Here is a 14,212-nt window from a genome sequence, read left to right as displayed (position 1 = left end):
TGTTATGTTCACCTTTAGAAACCAATTGGCACATAAATAAACTCATCTTCAACATGAAAATATTAATGTAGCCCAGTTAATGGATTTCAAAATGACCTGATTTAACACATACTAACAGATCTGGTGAAACTGAAATGTGGCTATCAACACCAGAGAGAAATCCTACTTAGTAAAATAAAAACCCCAGAAGAAATTTATTCTGAATTCAAATGCAAGCTATGAATGAAAGGGATCTATTATCTATCATGGATAAATTATGTACCATGTGCACACAAAGATACAAAGGTGTACAGCTGGTTCTTGGGACACTGGGTTCTAGAGCCTGTGGTCATTTTAGCAATGGTACTGCCACCCCAGAGAAGAAGCCTTACCTATTATCAATGAGGAATTAAATCACAAAGCACCCATGACTGGTTCCCAATTCCTCACCCTGTATCTTGTATTAGGGTGATAGGATTTGGCACATAGATTCTGAGATGGTTCTGAAATTTCCAACCTCAGTCTATCTGCAGAAGTCTTTACACTGTCAAAATAAGCCAGGAGTTTGCCATTTTACTTTGAAATCAAATTGAAGCACTTCAATAATTTTTATTTAGTTTAAATGGCTCACCAAATGTGGGCTGTGATTATCCAGCACTTATTAAGTGAGAAAGAAACAATTCATGTACCTATTGAAAGGGAAAAGATGTTCTTCTTGTACTAGTCAAGACAGGATGCAAATTTTAGGGGGTATGTTTTGAGAAATGTAAATGAACTTTTTTTTATCATTCCGAATTTCTAAATGGCATTCCCAATAGAAAACAGCTTTATGATTCATTTTCATAGCTAAGAACACAGCTTTGGAGAATTGTTCATTGGTTCACAAGTGGTTTAGCCATCGATTTCATTAGCAGCATATAAAGAGTTGCAGGTCTGTATTAAGAGATTTGCATTGCTCCCAGGACATCCAATGATCTCTAACATGGAAACAAATCCCTCCTATAAGAAAACTTGGCTGGGCACGGTGGCTTATGCCTGTAACCTCAGCACTTTTATAGGTAAGGCAGGAAAATGGTCATGAGTTTCAGGCCTGCCAGACATAGAGTGGGACCCTATCTCATAAAATGCAAAGAGGAAATTGAATAAGGTAAAAAAGGAGGAGGAAGAGAAAAAAGAGGAAGAAGACGTTTGGAAACTTGGGAGTGTGGTCTCAACATTTGAGGGACAGAAGCAGGAGGATCATGAATTCTAGTTGAGCCCCGGGGTAGATAAGGAGACATGTCAAAAGGGGAAGGGCAAAAAGATCTGTGGAAACTCTCCTGTCTTAAGCTCATGATAACAAAATGCAACAATAAATCTTTTCTTACAATTCTGGGGGCTGGAGAGATGGCTCATCGGTTAAGAGAACTGACTGCTCTTCCAGAGGTCTTGAGTTCAATTCCCAGCAACCACATGGTAGCTCACAGCCATCTGTAATGTTATCTGATGTCTTCTTCTAGTGTGTCTGAAGACAGCTATAGTGTACTCACATACATAAAATAAATAAATCTTTAAAGAAAGAATGAACAATTCTTCATTCTATAAGTATTATTGAGCATTTCCCACATGCCAGACATTATTTTAGGCACTAGTAATGCAGACAGATACCAATAAGCTTCAAACTGCCTTCATGGATAGGAAATAGAAAAGAATAAATCAATAAATAGAATAAAATTTGTCTCATAGTGACAGGGGTGATATAAGTGATAAAGCAAGTACTAGTGGGATGAGTAAGATTTTTTTTAAGGGAACATCTCAACAGAGCCTGAAGGAAACAAGGAAAAAAGACTTACATCTCTATAAAAGATTAGCAGGGAGGAGCAGTGTTTGCCAACTTAGGGCAAACAAAAAACATTTAAAGAAACTGCCCTGTCTGGAAGAGAACAAATAAAGGTGACAGCTGCAGATGTCGAGATCTTAAGAATGCATGACTGTTGTGTGCCTGTGTGCTTGCATGTGTGTGTGTGTGGGGGGGGGTGTTGTTTGACATCCAGTAAATTTTGTAATCACCAGAAGACCTGGGAGGCCTGGTGTGGCAAAACTAGGTGACACAAATGATTTAGAGCTGAAGAATAATATCTAATTGATATTTTTAGCTAAGTGGCACTTCTGGCAGAAAGCAGTTGGCAAGGTGAGATTAAAGAAAAGGCTGGGGAAGGGTAGGTGATGGTAGGGAAGTCACTAGGTGTGTTGCTGTACAACTGTAGTCTTAACAATTGGAGCATGAAGCCAGAATGATCACAAATTCTAGACTAGTCTGGTGTTTAAAAAAATAAAAAGTAGGGTTGGGGGAGAGGAAAAGACCAAGGGAGGGAACATGTGTGGGAAGGAGAGAAGGAGGGAAGGGTAGAGGAAGGAAATAACAGAGAGAGGGAGAAGAGAATTGGACAGGGCTGGGACTGGAGGTCAGGTGACTTGTGGGTTTCTGATGGTAGTATAATTTACTAATAACATGGACAAAGCTCATAAAGAAAGAGAGGGCCAGGGTAACGTCCATGATTCTTGATTGAAACATCTAGAGTCCTGGGATTGGCATTTACTGAGATGAGGCTAAATGCAGAAAGAGTCATTGGCAGGAGAAGCCTTCGTCTTGCATCAGGATCTTGTTGGTAGGGAATCTGAAACTATGGTGTAATCATCTACATAAGGGCCAAGAGATAAGTGGATAAGCTGCAAAAGTTTGTACTACCTGTGGCATGGTGGGTAGAAATTGACCACAAGTATTTGATTTTTTGTTCCCAAGGAAATACAGCACTGCAGTTAATAGCTTTGATTCTGGAAAAAGGATTAGTCCAATTGTGTTTCTCTTCATGGCTGATGTGATTGATGAAGCCTTTTCCGTGAAAATCATAACAAAGAACCCATCATTAGAAAGTTCCTTTTAAACCCTCCCTAGAGTGAGAAATTCTACAAGGATGCAGCTGAAACTGTCAGCGATAACACTTAAGACAGCAACGCATTTATAGATTTCCAGATATGGAACAGGAAGAAACAGTTGTTCAGTACATTCACAAGGAACTCTAGGGCCAGCCATAATGCCTGAAGTTAGCTTTTTTCCCTTCCAAGTCCTTCAGCCCAAAGTGTTTGCATATGAGATTCTCCTGAGCCTCTTCTCTTCTGCATCTCTCCTCACTGTGTTGTACTGTCTGGCCTATGAGCTTCTAAACACAGCTTTCATTGTATTCAGGGCATGTTTGTAGATTTCTTGTTGTTGTTGTTGTTGTTTTGTTAATCGGTGATATATAAAAGATAACCTGACCCCTAAAGACTAATAAATCCAGGTTATGACCAGTATTTAATCCTCATCTATATTTCAAAATGTACATAGGCTAGGCCATACCTATTTTTTTCCTGTATGTCTTGAGCAAGTGACTTAAAACATCTTTCTGCTCAGGCTTGACACTCTCCACTGATATGGCTAAGAATGATGCATAGAAACCTGATAAATAGTCATGCATTTCTTCAAATATTTTGCTATCTTTGCCCCCAAATTTAAGCCTTTCTTTCCTTTTTTAAATTTGTATCAAGGTCCCCCAAATCTAACCATTCCTATGAGTTTCATTAATTTTTCTTTGAAATGTTGTGAACACAAATGTTAATAAAATTGTCGACTTTTCCTCCCAGTATTCTGTATTTTGTTGTTTTAATTTACAGAATTTCTCTTTGTGATACCTAAGAATATAGAAAAATAATCTCCCCAACACTTGCTATTTAGTGAGAAGGTGAAAGAGGCATGTTCCTAAGGTGCCCTTTCTCTTATCTCAATTTGCCAACTACACACAAAATTCATCTCCTGATTTTTGCTTGTAGCACATGCCATATGACATAGCTATTTTAAAAAAAGAACTACTTTATCAGAGACACACTTGTAGAAAGCAGGATGGTCTTCTCTTAGTTGACCTCACAACAAAAAGACTATGCAATATGACATGATAATGTGCCCTCTCTGGTTAACCCCCCTCCCTTCTAAGTCCTTCATGAAATGGCCATCAATGACTCATATATAGCAGTAAATGAAGGTTCTTTGTAAGACATGGTAGGCATTTGTGGGGATAAAGAAAGGATGGTCAACATCTTAAATATCTGAAACCTAAGGTTATTCAAGTATATCATGCACTTTGACCATACTCCGTTAATATATAAAATATAAATTATATATATTATATGTATAATATATTCTATATAATAAAAGGAATATGGTCAAAGTGTATGATAATATTGATTATATATATATATTCCATATACTGGGTATGGTTACATATGTCTGTAATTCCAGAACTTTTGAGCTTATGGCAAAAGACAAAAGGTTAAGACTTTGAGAATGTGAACAAGATCCTGTTGTGATAAAATAAAGAAGACAGTGTACTATGTGTAAAAACACACTTGTAATAAAGAAAATGTAGAAAAATTTTACTAAAAATGAGCATATAAGCTGCACAAGTTTCATAACAGCCTCTTCTCTGAAATCATGCTCCTAGTTGCATTTAGGCCCAAGTAACATCACACATAGTTAATGAATTTGTTTTCATCTCTGGATGAATATCCTTTTAGATCCTATGCTCTTAATAAAAGTGTTGCTATGGATACATTTTTTTCTTTCACTGGGAGGTAGTACAATCTAGTAAAGTATACATGATCCGAAGGTTATATTAATTTAACCACATGTCTTTAAAACTAACAATTTTATCTTAATATAATTGCTTTGTGCATTTGACACATAATATGCAGACGCAGTTAGAAATGATGTGGGAGATCCTCAAGGAAAAGCAAGTGAGAAAATCTTCATATGACTTGTCTAACTGCAGTTCAATCAGTGAATGTTATCCTTGCCTGGAATTTGTCTGTTCTTGGCATGTTTAATAGTGAGTCATGCAATGCTTTTGGAAAGCAATAGGGCCACCTCCTAGGGCTCAGGGCCAAGTTGTGAATTTCTGTGCCTAAGTCCCCTGTCTTTGTTCAGATAGGTCACTAATGCATCCCACAAAAGCTGACCTAATGCTACTTCAGTGGGTCTACTTTTCTTCTGTGGCTCAGTTTGCATGTAATATTTAGGAAGTCGACTGTCAGGCATGCAAATTGAGAGAAAATATGCCACATTAAATCATGATGGTTTAATAAGGTATTACTCATGGGCAAACTTTCTCCCATAGGGGAAAGTTGAAAAGCATAACCTGCCTGGAAGAAGGGATCCAGCACTTTCACTGGAATTTTACTTCTGCCAATACTTAGTGAAACATGTTACAAGTGACACAACATGGCTAGAGTTTTCTATTTGAGGATATGAGACACTATGTATCCCTTTATTCATGCATATTGTGGTCTTGACTATTATAACTGTATAATGGTGCAATCTTAAAACACAAATATCAATTTTAAAACTTTTAGTTATAGTTTTGTAGACATCATGATCCCAAACATTTAAAAATGTTTCATGCTTTCTCAATAACTTCTTTTTCTTCTTTTTTTATTGGATATTTTATTTATTTACAATTACAGATGTCATCCCCTTTCCTCATTTCCCCTCCCTAGAACCCCCTATCCCATCCCCCTCCTCCTTTATGCTTTTATACCATTTATCAAGAACTTCTTTATAAAGACAAATACATTATTAAAAATGTGAAGTTTTTAAATATAAGTTCAAATTAATAGAAAAATTTCTCCCAGTTCATATATATATATATATATATATATATATATGTGTGTGTGTGTGTGTGTGTGTGTGTGTGTGTGTGTGTGTGTGTAAGTTACCTTATTCGATTTGTCATAGAATTTGGAGAAAATAAACAAGAAGAAATTGCAATAATGAGATTCTTCAAGTAATCTGTATAGTTTGTTGCAAAAGGAAGAAGAGGAGGGAGAAGGTGGTGGTAGAGGAGGAAGGGAGAGAGAGGAGGAGGAAGGAAGCGAAAACAAAAAAAGGAAAAAAACACTCAATGTAGAATTTGCATTGGCTTACAAACTTTCTCTCTCTGTCTCTGTCTCTCTGTCTCTCTGTCTCTCTCTGTCTCTGCCTCTCTCTCTCTGTCTCTCTGTCTGTCTCTCTCCCTCTCTCTCTCTGTTTATGTATGTGTGTGTGTATGTGTGCCTCTCTGTGTGTGTATCTGTCTATCTCTGTCTCTGTCTCCCGCTCCCTCCCTTCTCCCTCTCCCTCTCCCTCTCCCCCTCTCTCTCTCTCTCTCTCTCTCTCTCTCTCTCTCTCTCTCTCTCTCTCTCTCTCGCATTTGGAAACAGGGTTTCAAGTAGCTGAAATTAATTCACAATCTATTCCAGAGTAATTGTGAACTTCTGTTCCTCCCCTATCTGCTTTTCCGGGACTCGGATTGCAGCTATGAGCCAACATACCCAGGTTTATGAAATGCTGAAGAACAAAACCAGGGTTTCATACATGATGGGCACTAGGCAAACACTGGACAAACTGAGCCACATCTCCAGCTCTGGACTCTACTTCTTGACACAGTCAGTTTCCTAACTGTGGGACTCTGAAATTTGTAGCACGTGTACCAAAACAATGAAAACAGTCTTTTTAGACGCTGTCTTACTCAGTGTTCTATTGTTGTGAAGAGACAAGATGACCACAGCAACTTTAAATGGGTCTTGTTTACAGTTTCAGAGGTTTATTTAATTATCATCATGGTGGGGAACATGGAGGTCAAAGGCAGACATGATGCGGGAAAAGCTATTGAGCTTTCTACCAAGCAGCAGGAAGACAGAGTCATATGGAATAAAGGTTTTTGGTTTCTTTCTTTTCTTCTTTCATTTTTTTTATATAACAACAGCAAAAAAAAAAACCTTTCAGAAGTGTGTTGTGTGTGTGTTCTGTTTTTGTTGTTGTTGCACTAACATGCAGAAGATAATAATGAACAATTAGCCAGTGGCAGTAAGAAAGCACCCCTCTTTCTACTCCAACTAATTCTTTTATTTAAATGAAATTGAACAAGATTGAGAGTTTAAAAATAGAGAGGAAGGCAAAACACTGATCAATTGGGTTTTTTTTCCTTTCAGCAGTTCCTCTTTAACTATAATTAATCATCCACTCCAAACAGCAGACCACCAGGGAACTGTATTGAAAAAGGAAAAGTCAAAGCAACAGAAAGGAAATCAGTCTGTACAAGCTTCACCAGTGGAATTTGGACCCTGAGTGAAAAGAGGATGACAGCATCAGAGCAGCCTCTGGTGGCTGGATGTCAAAAGCTCAAGAAGTCAGATCTCTTGTCCTCCATGCTTCACAGTCATAAGGTGTTGCCAAAATGAAAGTTACTACTCATAAGACTTCAGGGAAGCAGCCCAGACTTGCTTTAGTTGGAATGAAAATGAATTCATCAGTGTCAAGGCCAGTTGCAGATGGACTGGGGATTAGATGCTGAGAAACTGGACCATTGTTGCCATGGGTTACATTTTCCTTATTCCACATTGGTGAAATGTACAAAATACAAAATTATCTCCAACTCTCCAAATATTTCAAATAGATGGTCAACTAGTAGTGACTGACACCTGGAATTTTCATTTTTAAGCCCTGAGAACATTTACGCAATCTAAATATTTTAAAGCCTTGGAAGGCTGTGTTCAGAGGTCTGTCCATTAGCAGGACTTGGATGCATTTTTTGTCGTTACAACTCTCCCAGCTGGAGAACATCTGTTTAAGACAGAGAACCACACATTTTTACTGATAGTATTTCCACTGAGACATTTTGTCTACGATGTTCAGAATTTTATCATCTCATCTGCATCAACTGTGATGTTCAAAAGAGTGCTACAATCTTCTGCCCTGTTTCTGATGACATTTATACACACAAGCCTAGAATGCTTAGTTCAAAACCAGATATTCTACATCTTTAGATAAGACTCAGGAGTTTCAGACCACAGGAAGGCAAGTTTGTGAACACGTAAATACCTGTTTTAAAACTGACTTCAAAGCTGGGCAGTGGTAGCGCACGCCTTTAATCCCAGCACTTGGGAGGCAGAGGCAGGCAGATTTCTGTGTTCGAGGCGTCTACAGAGTGAGTTCCAGGAAGGCCAAGGCTATACAGGGAAACCCTGTCTCAAAAATCCAGAAAGAAGTATCCTAATTCAGAGAAATGTTAGTGTTTAGTTGACCTGGGCTCCTATTTAATGTCAGGAAAAGAGACAACAGTTACTTGGAAGCACGAGAAATCAAGAGTAATGTATCAGCAGCACTATGCCTCAGTTTTGGCAAATGGGTAGGTCATCGGAATTGTTCAGATGGCAGAACAATGACATCTGAGAACTTCTGATACTCGTCACATTGCTCTTTATAAATCATAGCATTCCTCCCAAGCACCCCCCAAAAAAATCTTTTTCAAAAAATAAAAATGGAAAAAATAATATAGGCGACTAAAATTCAGGGTTCAGAGAAAAGATAGAGAGGGTTCTCTTATACAAAATATCCTTATTGTTTGTTCCGCACTGGGCACCTATCTATGCATCTTACTGCTAACTCATTAAATGTTTCCGGATAGGGTGGCTGACATATGTAGTCCAATACTTGGGAGGCTGAGGCAAGAAGTTTGCCATGAGTTTGAGTTTAGTCTGGGCTGCAAAGTGAGGATCTGCATCAACTCCATCCTGAATAAATAGTGCCCTTTAAGTGCACTGAGAAAGGAATGTTGACAAAACGAACCCGTTCCTAAGAAAAATTCCAGAAATGTGGTACTTAAATTTCAGGAGACCATCCTTTCTCTTTTTACATAATCATTTCCCTATTTTCCCCTACATGAGAAAAGTGGGGGCAATGGAAGCACCAGTAGCAACATAAAACCCCTACATAGAGTAGCCTTCAGTGTGGCCACAAAGGCCCATTAAATTTGATCTGTTCTTTAGCATTCCTCCATTATTACCTCAAATATTTGTAGAGAAAGAACAGGCTCTGAAGTTTTCATGATGACAGTTACTCAGCCCAACTTCCAAGCATGACACAAAACTGTCATTTTTAAGCTGTGAAAGTGAAAGAATCCTAGATGATGAGAATCCAAGGGAGGCATCAAAGGCCCCATTGCATTTAAGCCTCTCTTGGCTTCTTTTCACAGTCATTCCTTTCATTATCAATCTTGTTTTCTCATGCATTTGCTTCTGTCATTTCTACTACACAAGCCTTAAATGTCTCAAGTTCTGCCCAGACTCTGTGGGTACAACAGCACAGAACCTTACATTCATGATTTGGTACCACAGCAACAGTATACCCTTGACAGAGGCAACATAATGGCCCGAAGGCCAACATAACAAGGAATCAATTGGAATGGCTGGCTTCCATTCTCTTTAATATATATATATATATATATATATATATATATATATATATATATATAACCTTTGTGGTCTGGGATAACCCACTGAACTCCTCACCAAGGCAGGCGACAGGCGACAATATTTGAACTTTACTCTGATAAACCATTAAACCCAGATCATTGGGTTTTTGAGCACCCAATGCAGTCTAAGGACCACATCAAAGATCTTTTCTGCTAGCCACTTCCACAGTGACCATTTTCTACTTGGGTTTCAACACATTTCCTTTGGTTCAACTTGAATGCTTTGCCTCTATCTATGTATACATGGACTTCTCCATTTCAGGCTTTTCAGGTAGAAATAAGAATCTCATTCTTAGGCAGTCCTGGATTCACAACCCCAAAACATATGGAGTTGATTCTCATGGAGCCATTACTGTCAAGGAATGGGACCTTGTTATCTCTCACAACAGGGAAATTTAGAGACTCATTTTTCTAAGTTCGCCGGAACACTCCCTGAGATGAACCTTAGCTACTGGGGGGCGGGGTGGGGCATGTAACTTGATATTGCTCTTTACCTGCCTTTCCAGTTGTGTTTGATTTAATACTCAAGCCTCAACCATAAGATTGCTCCTCCCTAAGACCACTTTGCCTGCAATATTCCTCCAAGAAAGTTTTGCTTCAGGATCTGCTAGGGAGGGTATGTGCATGTCAAGCTAATACAAGCTTCTATTTTATATCAGACAGTCTCATCCTTTCCTGCTCCAAATTATGATGGTTCTACAATTGTTTGCTGGCAGAGTTCAAATCTGCTTAGTGGTCCTTGTAATAAGAACAAGCTGGGATGGGCTGAGTGGTCAGGATCACATAAAATTACTTCCAGCTTTTTCTCTGACTTCAGGAGACCAGTGTACATAAGGGTCTGATATAGTCCCAGGAAATATTTAACTATATAACACAACATGCTAATAGAAATGGAAAGAAAATTTAACAGAGAGTAATTTAAACAGATATACTTAGAGAATGCACAAACTCCTCTTTCCCCATTTCCAGACATTGAAGAAAAATTTAGGGGGAATGTATTTTAACCCAGTTTCTACTCAAAACAGAAATTTTAAAGTTCAGGTGAAAATTTTTAGAGAAGTGCACACTTGCAAGTTGCTAAAAAAGGTGTTTCATTCTTTCTTCTAAAAAAGTTATGGGAGGGGAAAAGTATTTTTTTGTCAATTAAATTTGGTAAATAAGTGAAGAGTTCTTAACAAATGGCAACATCTTCACAAAACTTTAAAACAGTGGTTCTCAACCTGTGGGCCATGACCCCATTGTGGGTCACATATCAGATATCCTGCATATTTGATATTTACATTATGATTCATAACAGTAGAAAAATTACAATTATGAAGTAACAACAAAATAATTTTAAGGTTCAGGGCATCACTGCAACATGAGGAACTGTATTAAAGGGTTGCACCATGCTCTCTTTCTCTCGGTCCCGTGGCGCTGGCAAGATGGGCAAGTGTCGTGGTCTCCGTACTGCCCGGAAGCTCCGCAGTCACCGATGGGACCAGAAGTGGCATGATAAACAGTACAAGAAAGCCCACTTGGCCACAGCCCTCAAGGCCAATCCATTTTGGGGTGCCTCTCATACAAAGGGAATTGTGCTGGGAAAAGTAGGGGTTGAAGCCAAACAGCCAAATTCTGCCATCAGGAAGTGTGTCAGGGTGCAGCTCATTAAGAACGGCAAGAAGATCACAGCATTCGTGCCCAATGACAGCTGCTTGAACTTCATTGAGGAAAATGATGAGGTTCTGGTTGCTGGATTTGGTCGCAAAGGTATGCTGTCGGTGATATCCCTGACATCATGTTATTGTGTAAGATATACATATGACCTAATGTTTACATGGTGAATTAAGATTTCTCTGATATTTTCCTAGCTCATCCACACACTTCAGTAGAAAGGGTAATCCTTCAGAAGTAGGTATACAGCAGTAATTCTCATTTAAATGTTGGCAAATTTTCATCTACTAATCTGTATCTTCTAGTTCTCCATATTTTTATTTACCATCCCCACATCTAGATTTTTGCATATATATTTGTTTGTCTAGTATATCATTCTATAATGGATGTGAAATTTCCCCAGTATTACTCCTAAGAAATGAAATTTATGTGTGTATCTATGTACATATGGATATATCTATACATTTAGGATGTATATATCACATTGTGTTAGGCACCATTCAAAACACAATAAAATGCCCCCTTTCCTCAAAGACCCTACGATTTCTACAATAAAAATTATACAAAGGGTCTGGAAAGATGACTCAGTGTATAAGAGCACTTAGTATGCAAACATAAGGGCCTGAGTTCCATCTCCCAGAATCCAGTCAAAAGCTGCAAGTGCATGTAACTCCAGTATGGAGCAGGAGATAGGGGCAGACAGATCCTGCAACCTCACTGGCCAGACAGCTTAGCAGAAACAGTGAGCTTGAGGTCAGGGAGAATCTGTCTCAAAAGACAAAGTGGAATGTAATAAAGGAAGATCTCTAACATTCTCCTATGGCATTGGCATGTGCATGCCTGGGCTCCCATGTGAGCGTACGAATGCACACACCCAAGTAAGAAGTATCTACCATAATATTCTATTCGATAGTCAATTGACTACAGTGTAATGATGTGTAGGTTCACATTGAAATGGCTCTCATACAAAAAAAAATCACTTTCAGTTTTATCTCTGCATTTATCAGCTTTATAAACCAAAAAATCAATTAACTAGTTTGAGACTCAGTTTACCAATTTGTAAAGTTAGAGGGCTGAGGAAGATCACTTTAAAAGAATTTTAAAATTCTTTCTTGATTCAAATAGATGCTCTCTAGACTATCTTATGGTACAGTATAACTAGGGAGTGGAGCTTGTCAAAGTCATTAACACGTCTATGTTATTAGTGAATGACTAATTTGGGAACTGTTGACTTTACCAGCAATTAGTTAAAGGACTGGCATGGGAATTAATTTTGACCAATGAGATAAAAAGGAAAACCTATTAGTAGGTTTCTAGGAGAAGTTCTGATAGCAGATTAAAATTAAAAGGTGGCAGTGGAGTATGTGTTCAGAACAGGTAGGGGCTGGGACTCTACTTCTTGCTCTCAGATGTAGTTAGTGAGGCAATAATGTATGAAGCTAGACAGCCATCTTCTAGCCAATTGCTAATATAAGCTAATTTACTGAAGATAACAGAGAGAAAAGCGGAAATGTATAATCATTCTAATGACATTATTATACCAAGGCACTAACGAATCTTGAAACTCTGGATTGTTGTGTGTGACAGATAATTTTTTAAAGAAGAAGGTCTATGTAGTTCAAATCAACCTATTACAACACATAACCAAAAAAAAAAACCCAAAACTATGGAACTTTGAAATATTTGTTTATCCATCCAAAAGCCAAACTTAATATGGTGAAAAGGCCCATTTATTTCTTGACAGTAACAGGTGAATGATGCAAGGAGAGAAACACCGTTAACATATCTGAATTTTTCATTCTGTATCTGCAAATTAGAATCCAAAGAATTTCTACCACACTAAAATTATGAGTGCATGATAAGGATACAATAAATATTATTTTATTGTCAATCAAACAACTTCTATGTCAGATAATTCCAAGTGTCCATTAAACCCTGGAAAAGTTTGTTTCTTTCCTACGAACAGAAATAGATCATTTTTCAGTATCCCATGTAGCTAGTCTGACATCTCATGAGTTCTGGGTTGTGAGAAAAAGTAACAAACTTCCCAACTGACTTGTTTACCATTACAGCTCCAAGTTATGCCACCGTGTTCTTTTTTTGTGTCATATTACCAGTATATTTGTAGATTTCAATCTAGTCATGAGATGGATAAACACAAGTCTTCATATCAGCCACTACTTGAACACTGAGTAGTTATGACATGGCTGCTGAAGTCAGACTTGATCAAAGACAATTTCAATAATTGGTTATCCAATGTGAAGTGGTCACCACTGAAAGCATATACACACAAACAACAAAATGAACTCTGTAGTGTGTGTGTGTGCATGTGTGTGTGTACACAGGCTCACATGTAGCAAGAGTAACAAGAAAAAGGGGCCATCAATTTGAGAGTGAGTGGAAAAATATAGAAAGGGTTAGAAGAAGAAAAGTGATGAGAGAGTGATCTGATTATATTTTAATTTAAAATATATTTCAAAATAAATCAACTAATTAAATGCAGCACCATGGGGAACTGTTGGAGAATTCTACTTACAATGGATCATAATGTATAAGATATGAGCAATTAACCATAAACACGAGTACCCACTAATGTCAGCATAGCTGTCAGTTTGTGAGTCATTCTATATTTAGAGCAATGTTTTCCTTTTACAAGCAGGCACAATAATAGAGCCACAATATTTATCTATCCATTTGTTTTAAAAAAAGAAATCCATGAAAATGATTTCTATACAAACAACCCTAAGAGAAGCAGAAGAATCTAACACTTTTCAAGGACTTCTAGCTGCCACTCTAATATAGCTTTTAGACATGGGTCTGGCAATATAGTTCAGGGTGCCATTGAACTCTTGCTCTTCTTTCCTCAGCTTTCAAATTACATAGGTTACTGGTGTTCACCACTACGCTCTGCTCAGACCATCATAATTTTAAACATAAACCATGCAATGTGAAATACTATTGGCTTGACATAGGTAATGATATTTTTAACTTTAGCTCCATAAAAGCGACACATATGCTTTTTTGAATTTTGATTTTATGACCTACTTGAAATGGTGTTTGTGATTGCATTATTTTGATAATTATGTTGAAAGAATATTTTTTTAAAGTAGCTTTTGAACTTTTCCTGGAAGGTTTAAAGAAAAAGTCACCACCAGCAGCAGAATGTACTTGTGTGTGTGTGTGTGTGTGTGTGTGTGTGTGTGTGTGTGTGTGTGTGT

The 14,212-nt window shown here is 37.9% G+C and overlaps 1 protein-coding gene and 1 pseudogene across 1 annotated transcript in view; one reads left to right on the top strand and one right to left on the bottom strand.

Annotated features, from left to right (window-relative positions):
- The window catches only part of Mid1 (midline 1), a 327,852-nt gene that overhangs the window by 158,299 nt on the left and 155,341 nt on the right, over positions 1–14,212 (bottom strand). The window lies entirely within an intron of this gene.
- LOC114616719 overlaps positions 10,766–14,212 on the top strand; it is a 27,575-nt pseudogene continuing 24,128 nt past the window's right edge.

Source organism: Grammomys surdaster, unplaced genomic scaffold, assembly GCF_004785775.1.
Source record: "Grammomys surdaster isolate TR1022 unplaced genomic scaffold, NIH_TR_1.0 131, whole genome shotgun sequence".
NCBI classification, from domain to species: Eukaryota; Metazoa; Chordata; class Mammalia; order Rodentia; family Muridae; genus Grammomys; species Grammomys surdaster.
This window is presented reverse-complemented; position numbering and strand designations above follow the sequence as displayed.